The sequence below is a fragment of the Lontra canadensis genome, unplaced genomic scaffold, assembly GCF_010015895.1.
Source record: "Lontra canadensis isolate GAN:19392208 unplaced genomic scaffold, GSC_riverotter_1.0 scaffold91, whole genome shotgun sequence".
NCBI lineage: Eukaryota > Metazoa > Chordata > Mammalia > Carnivora > Mustelidae > Lontra > Lontra canadensis.
The window spans coordinates 3,861,559-3,875,140 of NW_022631085.1; positions in this window are offsets into that span (position 1 = coordinate 3,861,559).

Here is a 13,582-nt window from a genome sequence, read left to right on the forward strand (position 1 = left end):
TACTCCGTAAGCATGACAGGTCAGACTAGGGTTCTATCCTATCTGGTCTTCTGGGGATGGTATAAAGAAGACAATGGTCTAGGACATCTTAGAATAGGTTAGTAGATGACCTAGAATAGGTCTAGTAGAACCTTCCACAAAAGGTCCTTGAGACAAGAGACTGCCTCGCTTCCATCCTGTGTGGCTTTAGGCAACTTGGCTATCATGAATTTATTGAAATCCCAGTGAACTCCTTTTGAAACTGGGATACACCCGGTTTTCCTGAGGCATGCTAAGGAGTACAGGAAACAAGCTTTGGAGGTCATTCCGAAACATTTTCACTATATGACGGGTCATTTCATACTTTATAAAAACAAACATAAATGATCTATAGAAAGTGATATCCATTTGAATTTAAGAAGCACCAGCTGGAAGGACACCTGGGTGGCTCAGTCGGTTAAGCGTCTACCTTAGGCTCAGGTCATGATCTCAGGGTCCTGGGATCAAGCCCATGTTGGGCTTCCTGCTTGGGAAGGAGTATGCTTCTCTCTCTTAGTCTCTCTCTGCCCTTCCCCTGGCTCATGCTCCTTCTCTCAAGCACACTCTCTTTCAAATAAAATCTTAAAAAAAAAAAAAGACAAAAAAACAATTGGAGTCAATAGTCCCATCATTGACTATCTAGTAATATGTCATCACTCCACATGGTAAAGTGTCTATATGCTTTATCGTTCTGAACTTGCTTTAAATGTCAGCATTTCTCAAGATCTCAATGTCCGAAGGGGTCTAGCTCTTAATCTGGGAGGCATCCAAGATAGCATAGATATTTAGTGGCCTTTTGGGGCAATGCTTATACATCAGGCCATAGGGATTTGACCCCATCCTTTTGGAGAAGTTACCTCTCTGATCTCAATTTCTTCATTGTGACAATATTCACACCTCATTTGGCAACTGAGAGGATTAAATTCGCATGCTTAGGAAACTCAAGGCTGTCTCTTGTAGACACCCTTTTTGTGGTATAAGCTACCCTAACTTCTCTTGCAGCTCTCAAGTTTTCTCAAGGAAATGATCAGAACATACATCAGAACGCTCCAAGACTTCTAGACCCTACAGTTATCCTTGAAGATTGGTCATTGCATGACTGCTCCAATGGCTTTCACCTTTTTTCCCCTATCTCAGTAGAGAGAAAGGCCTTCAACAGACTCAACAGAGATAAACTTCCAACCTACCGAGAAACTTATTTCCTCTAATTCTGCAAAATCATGATACGCATTCGAGTTTGCTGATACCCTTGACACACTAGGATGTTTTTTACCAATATTCTTCAAGGTTAGGGAAACCTTCTAATGTAGTATAGACATGGGGAAGTCTTATCAGATTAAGAATCTGAGGACAGGGCTTCAAAGTCTTTGAACACCTGTACACTGAAATGCACACCTATCAGCTTCATCAGCCCTGCCTTCAAACAGCCTCGTCTGGGAGAGGTCAACAGTTATTTAAATCTGTCAATAAAGTTTTATTGGTGGAACTCTAGAGGTTGACACAGGTAAATGGATGAAGGGATGACAGGGAGCAAACAGGAATAGCGTCCTAGCAACGCATGAGCTTAGCCCGAGAATGATAAACATTACTTTACAGATGAAGCAGAGAAATAAAGTAATGGTGGGAAGATGGCATTTTCAAGAATCCTGTACAAACATCCAGAAAAATGATAGTACAGTCATTAAAAACCAAAAATCTCCAAGTTTACTTACCTGGGATAAAGAGAGGCTTTCAAAGCAAAGACTCAGAAGCAGCTTCATGAATATGTAGCCTAAAAACAACAACAAAAACCATCAAAGTCAGAAAAATCCCACCCCTTTTCTTTCCTCTCTCGCTCTCTCTCTCTTTTTAAAAGACTGTATCCATTTGAGAGACAGAGAGAACAATCACAACCCAAGCCGAGAACAGACACTTCACGGACTGAGCCACCAGACATCCCAAGAAATAATTTTTTTTCTTTTTTTAATTTTAATTTTATTTTTAAGATTTTATTTGTTTTTTTGACAGACAGAGATCACTAGTATGCAGAGAGGCAGGCGGGGGCGGGGTGGGGGAGCAGGCTCCCTGCTGAGCAGAGAGCCCCATGTGGGGCTTGATCCCAGGACCCCGAGATCATGACCTGAGCCAAAGGCAGAGGCTTAACCCACTGAGCCACCAAGGCGCCCCTCAAGAAATCATTTTCAAAAGCTGTGAATAAATCCTAATTAGTTACTGAATAGGTAATTTGAAATTTTTTAAAAATTTACTTATTTTTTAAGTGGGTTCTTCACCCAACATGGGGCTTGAACTCACAACCATGAGAACAAAAGTCACTCACTCTACTGAGTCAGTTAGGCGCCCCTGAAATATTCTTAAATATATACACTGACTGTTTTTTTGCTTTGTTTTGTTTTTTTTTTGTTTTGTTTTGTTTTTAGTTAGTAGTCGTGGCTCCTTCTCTTTTCATTTGGTTTTACCTGCTCTAAATTTGCTGAAGTGAGAGCCATGTGGGTGGCTCAGTTAAGCATCTGACTATGGTTCTGGTGATAATATCTGGGGTCCCAGGATTGAGCAGGGGGGAGGGGGGGCTCCCACTGATCAGGGAGTCTGCTTCTCCCTCTTCCTCTGCCCCTCCCCTGTGCATGCTCTCTCTCTCAAATAAATAAATAAAATCTTTAAAAATGTGCTCGCTTCGGCAGCACATATACTAAAATCTTTAAAAAAAATTGACATGAAATATACTGAAAGATAATTGTAAACTACTTCATAGTTTAATTTTCCCTACAAAATGCTTGATTTTAGCCATTTATTAAAATAAAAGTATGTACTTTTATTAGGTGTTTAATACGAAACAATTTCATGAAAGAAAACTGGCAAAACAGGACACGTGCAAGAGTAAAAAGGAAAAACCTATCACACATAACAGTCTAGAAGGAAATGCACCAAGGTGTCCATCACAATGAGGACTGGAGAGCCACTCAAAAAACATGAACTACCCTATCTTTTTATAAACTTTATGTAGAAGAATCCAGAATTACTAATTAATCCAAATTACTTTTTGAAAGAAGCTTTCATTTCCAACATGGGACCATGGGGAGAAAATAGCTAAGCCCCAAAGGCTATGTGTTGCTGACATTTAAGAACCATGCTAAGAAAATTGCCTTTAGGAAAGATCAGAGGAAGACTGCCTTGTTTAGTGGCCCTATTGTGAAGAAAATCCAGATAGTCCTATAAGGACCGACTTCAACCTCCCACACAATAGGGCAGCTGGCACAGCCTTCCCCTTGATAAATTCAGAACATACCTATTTTTAACGTCTCTGATAACCTTTCTTCTGAGTCACCAGAAAAGTGAAATAAACTAAATTCAAACCTTTCAAACATTTCTAAAAAGGGCTCCGGTTAAGACACTCACTGTATTTCTCTAATACTTTTAAAGGTCGGAATATTCTGAGAACTAACATCCACTACGATACCTTCTAAGCAGAAGGATCTTCCCTTCACAAGAAGGCAACCTTTGTTTCAAAGGAAAAGTGGAAAAAAACAACAACCCAAAAATTCTGAATAACACCAAGGCATATTATAAGAAATTTTTCTTACACTTACCTGTTATGAAAATTCTTTGCTGTTAGGCAAAGAATTAGAAGATATTTTAAGAAACAGGCAACAGTATCTTTGAACCATCAGAAACATCCTCTTTCTGCAGAGAAAGGAAATAGCCACCTCCTCTCCGCCGCTCACCTTTTTGAGTATGTGGGATGGATTGTCATTAATTACAACAACGTGGATTTTCAGAGGCATCCACGTTGATAACTCAGATCTGTGTTTTTCCCCCCATGAAGCTTGTGGCTTCGTGATTTTCTTTAAGCAGTGAAGGATCTCCTGAACAGGGCCTGTGAGCAATATTTGTTACTATGGTGCAGTGGTTCTCAATCCTGTTGCCCAGAAGAATTAACCACTTAAGGAGCTTTAAGAAAAAATACAGGTGCTTCTCCTCTGCCCCAAACCACCTGACTGGTAAGAATTTCGAGAGGCCATGTCCTGCACCAGAAGAAATTAAGATCAGGGCACCTGGGTGGCTCAGTGGGTTAAAGCCTCTGCCTTTGGCTCAGGTCATGATCCCAGGGTCCTGGGATTGAGCCCCACATCGGGCTCTCCGCTCAGCAGGGAGCCTGCTTCCCCCTCTCTCTCTCTGCCTGCCTCTCTGCCTACTTGTGATCTCTGTGTGTCAAATAAATAAATTTAAAAAAAGAAGAAATTAAGACCTCCCAGGTCATTCTAACCCTCAGCTAAACTCAATACTCTAAAGTAATCCAAAGGTAATTATGTACACAATTATAAAGTAATACATCGATTTTATGCTACGTCTGTCCCCGTTAGAAACCGTACCTGCCTCCCCACCTGATTTCACCTGATGCTGTTTTGATGCCGATTGTACTTCTAAATGAAGGCTCCTTCTCAGCAATTGGATTGGCTCTCCAAGGGTCCTCGAAATCAGCCTCACTGTCAACTGAGCGCTTGTGAGAAAATTATCCACGTTCATTTAGACCAACTGAATCAGGAACTCTGGAGGTAGGGTTCAGTAACCAGGTTTCTTTTTTTTTTAATATTTTATTTATTTATTTGACAGAGAGAGACACAGCGAGAGAGGGAACACAAGCAGGGGGAGTGGGAGAGGGAGAAGCAGGCTTCCTGCTGAGCATGGAGCCCTATGTCTGGCTCAAACCCATAATCCCAGGATCATGGCCCGAGCCAAAGGCTTAACGGTTAAGCCACCCAGGTGCCCCCAACCAGGTTTTAATAAGCGCTTCATTATTATTATCATCATTATTATTATTATTAATTTTAATTCCAGTGTAGTTAATGTAGTGCTATATTCGTTTTGGGTGCATAATACAATTCCATACATTGCTGTGTACTCATCATGACAAGTGTCTTCCTTAATCCCCTCACCTATTTCACCCATCCCCCCACCTACTTCCCCTCTGGAAACCACCAGTGTGTTCTCTCTATTTAAAAGTCTGGTCTTTTGTTTGTTCTTTATTTATTTGCTCATTTGTTTGGTTTCTTAAATTCTGCATATAAGTGAAATCATATGGTATTTATCTTTCTCTGACTGACTTATTTCACTTAGTACCCTCTGGATCCATTCACGTTGTTGTAAATGGCAAGATTTCACTCTTTTTGATGGCTGAGTAATATTCCGTTATTATATACCACTTCTTATTTTAGTAAACACTTTTTTTTTTTTAAAGATTTTATTCATTCATTTGACAGACAGAGACGACAAGTAGGCAGAGAGGCAGGCAGAGAGAGAGAGGAGGAAGCAGGCCTCCCGCGGAGCAGAGAGCCCGACGTGGGGCTCGATCCCCGGACCCTGGGATCATGACCCGAGCCGAAGGCAGAGGCTTTAACCCACTGAGCCACCCAGGCGCCCCATTATTTTAGTAAACACTTTTATGCACCTTGAAGTTTGCTAGGTTAAATACAGGATACCCAATTAAACAGAAACTTCAGATAAATGTTCAAAAAAATTGAGGGGGATAATTCTGTTCCCAAGATTGCCAAAGACATACTTATACTAAAAAATTTCATTGTCTATCTGAAGTTCCTTTGTAACTGGGCATACTGTATTTTTATTTCCTAAATCTGGAAATCCTGTTTAAATCTCCCCCAATTTAATTTTAATTTTAGACCTGTAAGAATGAGATGGATATATCCTTCCCAGAATAAATGCTTTATTCTTTATAAAAATTTCATATACAGGGGCGCCTGGGTGGCTCAGTGGGTTAAGCCTCTGCCTTCAGCTCAGGTCATGATCTCAGGGTCCTGGGATCGAGCCCCGCATTGGGCTCTCTGCTTGGCAGGGAGCCTGCCTCTCCCTCTCTCTCTGCCTGCCTCTTTGTCTACTTGTGATCCCTCTGTCCTTGTTAAATAAATAAATAAAATCTTTAAAAAAAAAATTTCATATACAAAATTTGAAAAAAAAATGACTTACTTGGAAGAAACAAAAAAGCATTCAATTCACTGACATTTCAGCATGAAAAAATATACCAGAATGTTCATATGTTTAATGCCTGGTGGGATAGTATCATGAATCAGCAACATTATTTATGTATAGACTTGAATTTTGAGGGGCACCTGGGTGGCTCCGTGAGTTAAGCCTCTGCCTTCAGTTCTGGTCTTGATTTCAAGGTCCTGGGATTGAGCCCTGCATCGGGCTCTCTGCTCAGCGGGGAGCCCGCTTCCCTTCCTCTCTCTCTGCCTGCCTCTCTGCCTACTTGTGATCATTCTTTCTCTGTCAAATAAATAAATAAAATCTTTTTTTAAAAAAACGACTTGAATTTGGAGTAATTCAGATCAGTGTAAATTATGCAGAAGTAGTATTCCCATTTCAGTGGTAAAATGTAGGTTTGGGCAAAAGGAGGTTCTCAACTGATTTAAAAAACAAAAAGAGAAAAAGAAAATCAAAGTGTTGCCTGTTTGGAAAATTTGTAGAGAAATAGGGCGTACACTCTTGGTGTCTCTGTTTTGATTAGTTTCCATCTGTCACTAGAGAGCTTCTGTGTGGGAAGGAAGGTGTTGGAAGGTGGGGGAGGGAAGTTAAGCATGGAATTTGGGGGGATGGTTCCTGTTTTTTTGCATTTTAAAACATATATGTATTTTAAAGTTTTATTCATTTATTTTATTTTTTTAAATTTTTTAAAAAGATTTTATTTATTTATTTGACAGACAGAGATTACAAGTAGGCAGAGAGGCAAGCAGAGAGAGAGGAGGAAGCAGGCTCCCTGCTGAGCAGAGAGCCCGATGTGGGGCTCGATCCCAGGACTCTGAGATCATGATCTGAGCCGAAGGCAGAGGCTTTAACCCACTAAGCCACCCAGGCGCCCCTATTCATTTATTTTAGAGAGAGAGAGAGAGAACGAGTGGGAGGGGAAGAGGGAAAGGAAGAGAGAATCTCAAGCAGACTCCAGGCTGCTCGTGGAGCCCAACCCATGGTTCCATCTCAGGACCCTGAAATCATGACCTGAGCCAAAAATGAAGAGTTGGTCAGTTAACCAACTGGGCCACTCAGTCACCCCCTCTTTTTGTCTATTCTTTCACTAGTGTCACAGTGTTTTGACTCTTGTAGCTTTATAGTAAGTCTTGAAATTGGAATAGTGTCATTTTTTTTTACTTCGTTTTCCTCCTTTAATATTGTGTTGCCTATTCTGGGTCTTTTGCCCGGCCACATAAACTTTAGAATGATTTCATGATATCCGCAAAATAACTTGCTGGGATTTTTTAAAAAGTGTTATTTATCTGAGAGAGAGAGCATGTGTGGGAGAAGGGGCTGAGGGACAACAGGCTCCCTGCCGAGCAGAGAGCCCTATGTAGGGCTCGATCCCAGGACCCTGAGATCATGACCTGAGCCGAGGGCAGATACTCAACCAGTTGAGTCACCCAGGTGCCCCACTGGCTGGGATTTTGATTAGGATTGCATTGACTCTATAGATCAAATTGGGAAAAGCTGACATCTTGGTAATATTGAGTCTTCCTATTCATGACCACGGAATATCTCTCCATTTCTTAAATTCATTCATTAGTTTTGTAGTATTCTTCATACAGATCCTATACATATTTTGTAAGATTTACGCCCAAATATTTCATTTAGCCTGATTCGGGGCTCAATCCCAGGACCCTGGGATCATGACCTGAGCCGAAGACAGAGGCTTAACCCACTGAGCCACCCAGGTGCCCCTCCTTTGTTCTTGATCTTAGCAGGGAAACTAGTTTTGCACCATTAAGTATGATGTTAATTGTAGACTTCTAGTAAATTTTCTTAATCAAGATAAGCCAGTCTTTCCCTTATTCCTACTTTCCTGTATTCACTTTGTTTTAATATTTACATACCGTGGGGGCGCCTGGGTGGCTCAGTGGGTTAAAGCCTCTGCCTTTGGCTCAGGTCATGATCTCAGAGTCTTGGGATCGAGCCCTGCATCGGGCTCCATGCTTGGCGGGGAGCCAGCTTCCTCTTCTTTCTCTCTGCCTGCCTCTCTGTCTACTCGTCATCTCTGTCGAATAAATAAATAAAATCTTAAAAAAATTTACATACCATGACCATTACCAATGAGCTTGCTGAACACAGTCTAGGATTTTTGGGGGGGTAGGTATTTTTGTCTTTAGGATGTACGGTCAAAATACTGTGTTTTAAAGTCTCTTGAAATAATTCCTCTCCTTGTGGTTATCTACCAACTATTTATATAGACATGTTTGTTTCTGTTTGCTTTTTATTTTTTTAAGGAATATTGTCCTTTTTAATTTAATTTTATTTCTAAATGATGGACAACTTTTATCTTTTAAAGATTTATTTATTTTAGAAAGGGGGGTGCAGAGAGAGAGAATCTCAAGCAGACTTCCTGCTGAGTGCTGAACCCGACTTGGGGTCCATCCCATGACCCTGAGATCATGATCTGAGCTGATATTAAGATTGGGGCTTTTAGGGCACCTGGGTGGCTCAGCGGGTTAAGCCTCTGCCTTCGGCTCAGGTCATGATTTCAGGGTCCTGGGATCGAGCCCCACATCGGGCTCTCTGCTCCGCGGGGAGCCTGCTTCCTCCTCTCTCTCTGCCTGCCTCTCTGCCTACTTGTGATCTCTGTCAAATAAATAAATAAAATCTTTAAAAAAAAAAAGAGTGGGGCTTTTAACTGACTGAGCTGCTCAGGTGCCCCTATGTAAAGCTTTTATATGAATACACAGTCAGAGCTAATAAAATACATGAAGAGATCTACCCTCTACCACTTGGTCAATCTGTTTTCACACTCCCCCAAAGGTAACCTAGGTAACCATTTTTTAAAAAAGATTTTATTTATTTATTTGAGAGAGAGAGCACGACCATGGTGGGGGAGGGGGAGAGGGAGAGAATCTCAAGCAGACTCCGGGCTCAGTCTGGGGCTCCATCTCATGACCCTGAGATCACAGACACTTAACTTACTGAGCCACCCAGGCACTGCCCCCCGACTCACAGGTAATAATTTTTATTAGTTTTTGGTTACTTTTATTAGTAGTTAGTTATTGTTACTTTTACATATAGGAAAAGTCATACATATATATATTTCTATCCTTTCCTCTTTTCCTTCTTCCTTCCTTCTTTCTTCCTTGCTTCCCCCTATTGCCCCCCCAAAGGTTTGTCTTTATTTTTTAATGGAGAAGTCCACTGAAAAAGTAAGTTTAACTTTCTGGTAAACATTTCTCCACACCTATTCCCCTTCTTTAAAGTTTTATCCATTAACTTCGAAATGGAAACTTGCCTTCCAGGCCAAGGATGAGGGAAACATTTGGGAGTGGCTGAGCCTCATGGAACTTTTGTCCTGAAATAATGACTGAAGGTCATATCAATGACTTTTGTTAGAGGATAAGCACGGATACCCGCAGGTCTGCACGCATCTCTCCTGAGGTGCAGAGTGGGAAAAATAATCTTTCCCCGTTTTCTTTTTTTAGAAAGATGTTATTTATTTATTTGACAGAGATCACAAGTAGGCAGAAAGTCAGGCAGGGGGTGGGGAAGCAGGCTCCCTGCTGAGCAGAGAGCCCCATGTGGGGCTCGATGTGGGGCTCGATGTGGGGCTCGATCCCAGGACTCTGAGATCATGACCTGAGCAGAAGGCAGAGGCTTAACCCACTGAGCCAGGCGCCCCTCCTTCTACCTTTTCTTAAAACAGGGACTAGCCTACATAGTATTTTTACGCTCTGCTTTTTTTCACTTGACAATATATCCTGGAGATCACTCAGCTCTATGCACAGTTCTACTTCAAGAAAACCTTACTGTTTTTGAGGTGCCTGGGTGGCTCAGTGGGTTAAGCCTCTGCCTTTGGCTCAGGTCATGATCCCAGGGTCCTGGGATTGAGCCCCACATCAGGCTCTCTGCTTGGCAGGGATCCTGCTTCCCCCTCTCTCTCTGCCTGTTTCTCTGCCTACTTGTGATCTCTGTCTGTCAAATAAATACATAAGATCTTTTTTTTTTTTAAATTTAAAAATTAAAAAAAAAAAAGTAAAAAAGAATACTGTTCCCGGGGTACCTGGATGGCTCAGTCGTTGGGTGTCTGCTTTCGACTCAGGTCATGATCCTGGGGTCCTGGAATTGAACCCCGCATCAGGCTCTCTGCTCAGCGGGAAGCCTGCTTCTCCCTCTCCCAGTCCTCCTGCTTGTGTTTTTTCTCTCGCTGTGTCTCTGTCAAATAAATAAATAAAATCTTTAAAAAAAAAATACTGTTCTTGATTAAATTTTATTAAGATTGCGAGGCTATATCGTTCCCCTCTTGATAGACATTTGTGTTGTTTCTATCACTTTGCTCTTATAAAAGTGTTGCTATCAATAGCCCTGAGCATATGCCATTTCATATTTTTTGCGGTAGATTCGTAGAACTGGATCGCTGAGTCAAAAGGTAAGTGCATATGTCTCTGTATTCATTAAACAACAACTTCATTCTTCTTCCTCCCTCAGCCTCTGGTAACCACAGGAATACAGGGCTTTTTAAAAACCACAAAACAGAAACCCAAAACTGATGAATATCTTTTATTTTTATGCCTGTGTCTTTGTGTTTTTAGAATAATACCAAGACAGTATTTCGGGAGATAAGCTTTACTGAATTGAAGTGGACGGTTTTGTTTTAAATTTTTTCCCCTTTGGAATCACAAAAGTTTAGCTTCTCATAGAAATTTGGAAAATAAAGAGATAAACATAAGACTCAAGCCATTCTACCATCCGAAAATAATCAGATTAAAAACACAAGAAGTAACAAGTGCTGGTGAGGATGTGGAGAAAAAGGAACCCTTTTGGGATCCTTGGTAGGAAAGCAAACTGGTGCAGCCACTGTAGGAGACAGATAATAGGGAGTTTCCTAAAAAAAATTAAAAAATAGAACTGTCCTATGATCCAGTAATCACACTGCTGGGTATTTACCCTATATGAAACACCAATCTGAAAAGATATTTGCATCCCTATGTTTATTGCAGCATGATTTACAATAGCCAAGATAGGGAAGCAACCCAAGTGTCTACCCGTAGATGAATGGATAAAGAAGATGTGGTACCTATACGGGCGTCTGGGTGGCTCAGTGGGTTAAGCCTCTGCCTTCAGCTCAGGTCATGATCTCAGGGTCCTGGGATCGAGCCCCAAATCGGGGCTTCCCCCTCTCTCTCTGACTGCCTCTCTGCCTACTAGTGATCTCTCTCTCTCTGTCAAATAAATAAATAAAATCTTAAAAATAAAAAAGATGTGGTACATATAGACAATGGAATATTACTCAGCTGTAGAAAAGAAGGAAATCTTGCCATTTGCAACAACATGGATGAAGCTGGAGGATATGATGCTAAGTGAAATCATCAGAAAAGGACAAATACCATATGACTTCACAGCTACAGGAAATTTAAGAAACACACACACACACATACACAATAAAAAACAAATAAACAGAAAACCGACTCTTAACTATAGAGAACACACTGATGGTTATGAGAGGGAATATGGAGGGGGGCGGGAAATGAGTGAAATAGGTGATGGGGATTAAAAGTACACTTATCCTGCAGGGCACCTGGGTGGCTCAGTGGGTTAAAGCCTCTGCTTTCGGCTCAGGTCATGGTCTCAGGATCCTGAGATTGAGTCCCACATCAGGCTCTCTGTGCGGCGGGGAGCCTGCTTCCTCCTCTCTCTCTGTCTGACTCTCTGCCTACTTGTGATCTCTGTCTGTCAAATAAATAAATAAATAAAATCTTAAAAATAAAACCAATAGCTCTTATAAAAACACTTAAAAAAAAAGAGTGCATTTATCCTGATGAGCACTGAATAATGTAGAGAATTACTGAATCACTATATTGTATATCTGAAACTAATATAACACTGTATGTTAATTACACTGGAATTAAAATTAAAAAAATAACCAGTATTACATTTTGATACTTTTCATTCATCGCTCCTATCTCTTTTTCCTTCTCCCTCCAGAGACCCCCAAGTATGTGTGCGTATCTGGTATGTGTGTAAAGACACGTTTATACATGGCTCTGGCTCAGTCTTACATTCTAATTATAAAGGTAGGATTATACTGTAGCTTTCTGCTTATAACAGTATTTTTAAATGGCCATTAAATATATATTTTTTTAAATTCATTTGAGAAAGAGAGAGAGAATGAGAGAGAGCACACAAGCAGCAGGGAAGGTCAGAGGGGGAAGCAGGCTCCCCGCTGAGCAGGGAGCCCCATGCAGGACTCGATCCCAGGACTCCATGATCATGACCTTAGCCAAAGGCAGTTGCTTAACCAACTGAGCCACCCAGGCGCCCCCATTAAATATTCTTTAAGAACATTCTCTATTAGAATGAATGCATATTCTGTCATATGAAAATGTCATCATTTTAATTAAAAAAATTTTTTTAAACTGAGCTTTAAGCCCAATGTGGGGCTTGAATTCACAATCCTGAGATCAAGAGTAGCATGTTCTATGGATAGAGTCAGACAGGCACCCCAAACCACCATTTTACTGTTGAAAACTTAGGTTGTTTCTAGGGTTTTGTTCTTTGTTAGTGACCCACGTTGTGTATAAACCTTGTCTAAGCATTTTATTGTCTTAGAGCTATTCCATAGGAGTAGCTAGATCAGAGGATGAGCTGGATCTGAGGATTCACTGTTCTCTTTTTTGGGGGACCCATGAGCTGGAGAAAGCCCCCAAATTCAGATGCTTCTCTCTATGTGTAGAGTCACTTTATCTTCTAGTTATCGAAGATACCCACTTCCGTCACACAGAAGAAGAACTCATTTTTCTTACCAAACATTTGTAGCGAGCCTTTGTCAGTAGACCAGGATGAAACCCAAGGATATGGTTAGATTGAGCCCAGCACTTGGGCATAGTTCATTGGTAGGCATAGCCTCCCCTTCGGAAATGAACCAATTTCTGACTCCATTCCTTTCTGTTACATCCCTTCATCTCTCATCACATTCCAAGGAGGCACCTTTGCACATGATTTATAATTTTGGGTGTTTTTTTTTTTGAAAAATTTGGTTGTTTTTAATATCTTAATTGAGTAGAGTATGACATTAGTAATGTCTCCCTCTCTCTCTCTCTCTCTTTTAATTTTTGAGAGGGAGATAGAGCATGAGTTGGGGGGAGGGAGGGACAGAGGGAGAGAGAGAAAGAGAATCTTAAGCAGGCTCCACGCCCAGCACAGAGCCAGACTAAGAGCTCAATCTCAGGACTTGAGATCATGACCTGACGTGACAGCAAGAGTCAGAGGTTTACCCGACTGAGCCACCCAGGTGCCCTGACATTAGTATCTTGGATGATGTTCCCAATGCCTCAGTCATCTGCCATATTGGGAGCAAATTATTCTGCGTAAATGATCCTTGCAGATGATGGAGGAGAACTAGTGCTAGAGTTTGGGTATAGCAGTTCTGATCTTGAGAACAGACTTTCCTGACTCGTTAATTATAATGGACCTTTCATGACAAGTTTCATGACAACCAAACAGAGGGTTTTCCTTTGTGCGTATCAACTGGGAAAGTCTGTGAAAGTAAAAGCATTTCTCCTGGATTGACGTGGGTTATTTTATTCCCCCA